Raw genomic sequence first — 6,000 nt, 5'->3', positions numbered from 1 at the left:
TTAAAAAAGAAAAGGAAAAAAACTCATGAGGGACAATTCAATAAGAGGATGTAAGAATCATAAATACATATGTACCTAACAGCAGAGCCCTTAAACATATGAAGACAATACTAACAGATTTGCAGGGAGAAATGAATGGTTTGCATTAATAGTAGGAGATTTTAATATATCACTTTCAATGAAGATCAATAAGGAAATACAGGATTTGAAAGAGACTCTAAGCAAATTAGATATAACAGATATTATATATATATATATATATAATATTTTATCTCAAGGCCCCCAACAACACACATTTTTCTAGAGGTCACATGGGTCATTTTCCAGAATAGCCCATGTGTTTGGTCACAAAACAAGTCTTGTTGAATTAAAAAATATTGAAATTATATATATTCTCTGACAACAGAATAAAGCTAGAAATCAGTAACAAAGGGAGAAATGGAAAATTGACAAGTATTTGGAAATCAAACAATGTATTTTTAAGCAACCAATTTTGCTTGCCTAAAAAAAAAATTTCAAGTGAATGTAGGAAATATCTTGAGGAAAATGAAAATACAACCTGCCAAAACTTATGGGGCACAACAAAAGCACTGCTCAGAAGGAAATTTAAAGCTCTAAATGCTTCCATTGAAAAAAGAAGAAAAGACACAATGCCAATCAAAATTCAAACAACCTTCAGGTGGGCCATGGTGGCTCCGTGGCAGAGTTCTCACTTACCATGCTGGAGACCCAGGTTTGATTACCAGTTCCTGCTTATGCAAAAAAAAGAAAAGAAAAAGAAAAGAAAACAAATGCAAACAATTTTCTTTGCAAAAATGGAAAAGCTAATCATCAAATGTATATGGCATGGTAACTTCCAGGAAGATGACTGACTAGAGCAGCTGAGATTAGCTCTGCTCCATGGAAAAGTTAGAGAAGGGACAGGAGGGTGACTGAGACAACAATTTGGGAATGCGGCTGACCTGAGAGAGCCTTCTGCACCACATAGGGCAGCCCTGGTTGCACAGGCCAAGGAACCGAGAGGCAGAGCACTGGAGCTTGGCATGGAAGCACAGAGCGGCAGAGCCTGTGAGAGTGCATGCATGGGTACACAGGACTAGGAAGTAAGCCAGGCCATGTTCCTTGGGAACGCTACCCTCACCAGCACAGCCCCATGACCAGCGACTCACCCCATACCCCACGCACCTGAACCCCATCCCCTGCACCCATTCCCTGCACTCCCCACTCCAGGCACCCCCACCTCACCAGCCCCCCGTGCACATACCTGCCCCACACCCCCATCCCAAGTGCAGCCCAAGTCACCTCTCCTATACCCCACCCAAGCACTACCTCCCCCTCCCTGTTCCCAGCAGGCTGTTACCAGCGCATAAAGGTTGCGGGAATTAAGCCATACCTACGCTACCCCCATACCCACCCCCATAGTGTCACACAGCCTCACCCCACCTTCCCTGAGCTCAGCGCATCCATTTATGGCACTCCCAGGCCCACACATGTTCACAGGCCCCAGTCACATCATTCAGCTCTGGGAAGTGCACGTTACAGCTGTCCAAGAACCACACATGTACACAGCTCTCAATCTCACTTCCCACCTGTGAGAAAGTGCTGACCTGCACATCTGGGTCACACCTACCCCCAATCCACAAAAGCATGATGCCGACCAGTTGTCACAGCTCTATGCATGTGCACAAAAGTCCCCGTGCCTTAGACCAGCATGCACCAAGGTTATGTCCTCCAGACCAGTGCACCCGCACAGCTACACGCTCCTTGGCTGCTGGGCACCCATGTTCACAAGCACCAGCATAACATCCCTAATCTGTGCCCATATCTGCCCTGAAACAAATCACCACACTGAGTGCTCCACCCCGTGCCCTGCTCCCTGCTGTACAACCATCCCGCAAACATAAGATCTTAGGCTACTGAAAGAAATCAACTCCCAAAGTAAATCAATCAAGATATCTACATGCAACAAAGACAACAAATCACTAAGCATATCACAATGTAGACACAGTCCTGCCTAATGACCAAATTAAAACACCAGAGGAGACACAGACATTGGAATAACTAATCAAAGATGTCCATACAACTCTACTTAATACAATAAGTGGGATAGAAAATGACATAAAGGAGATCAAGAAGACAATAGAAGAGCACAAAGAGGGATTTGAAAGAATAAGTGGAAAAATAGCAGAAACCACAAAGATTAAAGACTCTGTTGACCAAATAAAAAACATACTAGAGGCACACAACACCAGATTTGAAGAGGCAGAAGAAAGAATAAGTGATATAGTGGACAGGATAATTGACTTCAAAGACTCAAAACAACAAATGGCAAAAGAGATGGAAAAAATTCAATGGGAACTCAGGGAAATGACAGACAAAACAAAGCACACAAAGATAAGAATCACTGGTGTACCAGGAGAAGAGAGTAGTAAAGGCTAGGAAGAGTAGTTGAGAATATAAAGGGGGAAAACTTCCCAACCCTTATAAAGGACATAAATATACAAGTCAGAGAAACCCAAAGAACTCCAAACAAAATAAATCCAAATAGGTCTTGCCCAAGGCACATACTTATCAGTCTGTCAAATGTTGAAGAAAAGCAGAAAATCCTGAAAGCAGCAAGAGAAAAACAAAGGTTTGATTTCCTGTATATACGAAGAAATCATACAACTCAACAACAAAAGAACAAACAACCCAATTATAAAATAGATTAAAGATATGAATAGGCATTTTTCTGAAGAGCAAATACAGATGGCTCAAAAGTTCATGAAGAGATGCTCATTTTCACTGGCTATAAGGGAAATACAGATCAAGATTACAATGAAACCCCACCTCACACATTTAAGACTGGCTGTTATTAAACAACCAGGAAACTGTAAATGTTGGAGAGGATGTAGAGAAACTGGGATACTTATGCACTGCTGGTGGGAATGTACAATGGTGCAGTTACTACAGAAGACTGTTTGGCGGTTTCTTAGAGAACTAAATATCAAGCTGCCCTATGACCCAGCAATAGCACTACTTGGTATATACCCAGCAGAGCTGAAAGCAACCGACATTTGCACACTGATGTTCATAGCAGCATTATTCACAATTGCCAAAAGATGGAAACAAACCAAATGTCCATCAACAGACAAGTGGACTAACAAAATGTGGTATATACATATGTGTGCGTGTGTGTGTGTATATATATATATATATTTATATATGTATATAAATATATATAATGGAATATTATGCAGCAGTAAGACAAAATAACATCGTGAAGCACATGACAACACGGATGAGCCTTGAGGACATAATGCTGAATGAAATTAGCCAGACACAAAAGGACAGATACTGTATGATTCCACATTTATGACCAGCATAAAGATATAATCAGAGACTTATAATACAGAATATAGGGGACTTAGAGATACATAGAGCTGGAGATGGTTGAACCATTAGCTAATGAGGTTGAACCCCAATGTAAGGGAATAGATAGGAGTGAAGGTGATACTCTAGTGGGTCTAGAAGTAATATGACCATATTGAAGATGAACAAGATTGAAAAGGATTGTATAGACCTGTGTGTCCCACTGACTCACACTAGAAATATGAATGAGTTCTTGTAAGAATTACTTCAAAGACGTGATTTTTGTATAGAGTGTTTAAGTCCAGGGTAATGGGGAAAAACTGCTATTGCATGCTGTGAGCTACATTCAAAAGGAAACCATCAGCACTACCATAGCAACAGTAGAGGTAAATGACGGGGTGAGGGACAAGATTTAAGAGGAGGTTTAGATCTCCTATTTGGTGATGGGGTGTTTATTGGTTTTCTTTCTCTTGGGAACAATTATATTATCTAAAATTGAGAATGTTGATGGACTGTGGACTTTGGACCCTTTACGTGATGCTGAATGAATGCAGGTGGCTGAAGGATGCACTGACAGAGAAGTAGAATGGCGAAAGATGGTGTATACTTATGAACGAAGGCTGTGCTGCTACAAAAAGGATCAATGAAGGAGGCGGGGCCAAGATGGCGGCTTAGTAAGGTGCGTGTGTCTTAGTTCCTCCTCCAAAGCAACTACTAGGTGAACTGAAACAGTGCAAAACAGCTCCCGGGGCCATGACAGGGAATGGACACACAGCGTACCCCAGTCTGGACTGGCTAGTCTGACTGCGAGACTCGGCTGCGGTGAGATCCCCGAGCGGCGCACGATTTCCTGAGCAGCGGCAGCTGTGGCGGCCTGAGCTCCTCCCTCCCTCCTTCCCGGGCCGGCTGAGAGTCTCGGAGAGGCAAGTTTCCCAAGCCGAGGCGGCCGGCGCCCCTCTTTTGCAGGAGGCTTCCTGGTCCAGCTACGAGTCTCGAATCAGAGGGCTACCCAAGCTGCGGTGACCCTCCCCCGCGGGCGGCTTCCTGGTCCGGTGGGGAATTCCACAGGCCGCGGCGGCCGGTGACCGATGCCCCTCCCCCACGGGCGATTTCCTGGTCCGGTGACGAATTCCCCGGGCCCGCTGCGGCCAGCGACCAGCCACAGCGTCCCCTCAAGCCACGGCAGCTGACGCCCCCACCACGCGTGGCCCCCTGAACCAACGGAGAGAATTGGATCGGAAATCCCCAGGCCACGGAGATCAGTTACCGGGGGGATTTCTTCCAAACACGTGAGACAAACGTGTGCCACGAGCGCCCCCAACTGGGGAGGATAAGAAAAACAGAACCCAGAGATTTCACAGAAAAATCTTTCAAACTTGCTGGGTCCGACACCCAGGGAAATCTGACTAAATGCCCAGACGCCAGCAGCAGAAGATAATGGTCCACGCTCAGAAGATTGAGAATATGGCCCAGTCAAAGGAACAAACCAATAGTTCAAATGAGATACAGAGCTGAGACAACTAATGCTGAATATACGAACAGAAATGGAAAACCTCTTCAAAAATGAAATCAATAAATTGAGGGAGGACATGAAGAAGACATGGGCTGAACATAAAGAAGAAATAGAAAAACTGAAAAAACAAATCACAGAACTTATGGAAGTGAAGGATAAAGAAGAAAAAATGGAAAAAACAATGGATACCTACAATGATAGATTTAAAGAGACAGAAGATAGAATTAGTGATTTGGAGGATGGAACATCTGAATTCCAAAAACAAACAGAAACTATCGGGAAAAGAATGGAAAAATTTGAACAGGGTATCAGGGAACTCAAGGACAATATGAACCGCACAAATATACGTGTTGTGGGTGTCCCAGAAGGAGAAGAGAAGGGAAAAGGAGGAGAAAAACTAATGGAAGAAATTTTCACTGAAAATTTCCCAACTCTTATGAAAGACCTAAAATTACAGATCCAAGAAGTGCAGCACACCCCAAAGAGATTAGACCCAAATAGGTGTTCTCCAAGACACTTACTAGTTAGAATGTCAGAGGTCAAAGAGAAAGAGAGGATCTTGAAAGCAGCAAGAGAAAAACAATCCATCACATACAAGGGAAACCCAATAAGACTATGTGTAGATTTCTCAGCAGAAACCATGAAAGCTAGAAGACAGTGGGATGATATATTTAAATTACTAAAAGAGAACAACTGCCAACCAAGACTCCTATATCCAGCAAAATGTCCTTCAAAAATGAGGGAGAAATTAAAACATTCTCAGGCAAAAAGTCACCGAGAGAATTTGTGACCAAGAGACCAGCTCTGCAAGAAATACTAAAGGGAGCACTAGAGTCAGATACAAAAAGACAGAAGAGAGAGGTATGGAGAAGAGTTTAGAAAGAAGGAAAATCAGATATGATATATATAATACAAAAGGCAAAATGTTAGAGGAAAATATTATCCAAACAGTAATAACACTAAATGTTAATGGACTGAATTCCCCAATCAAAAGACATAGATTGGCAGAATGGATTAAAAAACAGGATCCTTCTATATGCTGTCTACAGGAACCACATCTTAGACCCAAAGATAAACATAGGTTGAAAGTGAAAGGTTGAGAAAAGATATTTTATGCAAATAACAACCAGAAAGAG

This window comes from Tamandua tetradactyla, chromosome 24, assembly GCF_023851605.1.
Source record: "Tamandua tetradactyla isolate mTamTet1 chromosome 24, mTamTet1.pri, whole genome shotgun sequence".
Lineage (NCBI taxonomy): Eukaryota > Metazoa > Chordata > Mammalia > Pilosa > Myrmecophagidae > Tamandua > Tamandua tetradactyla.
Note: the sequence above shows the minus strand (reverse complement) of the source record.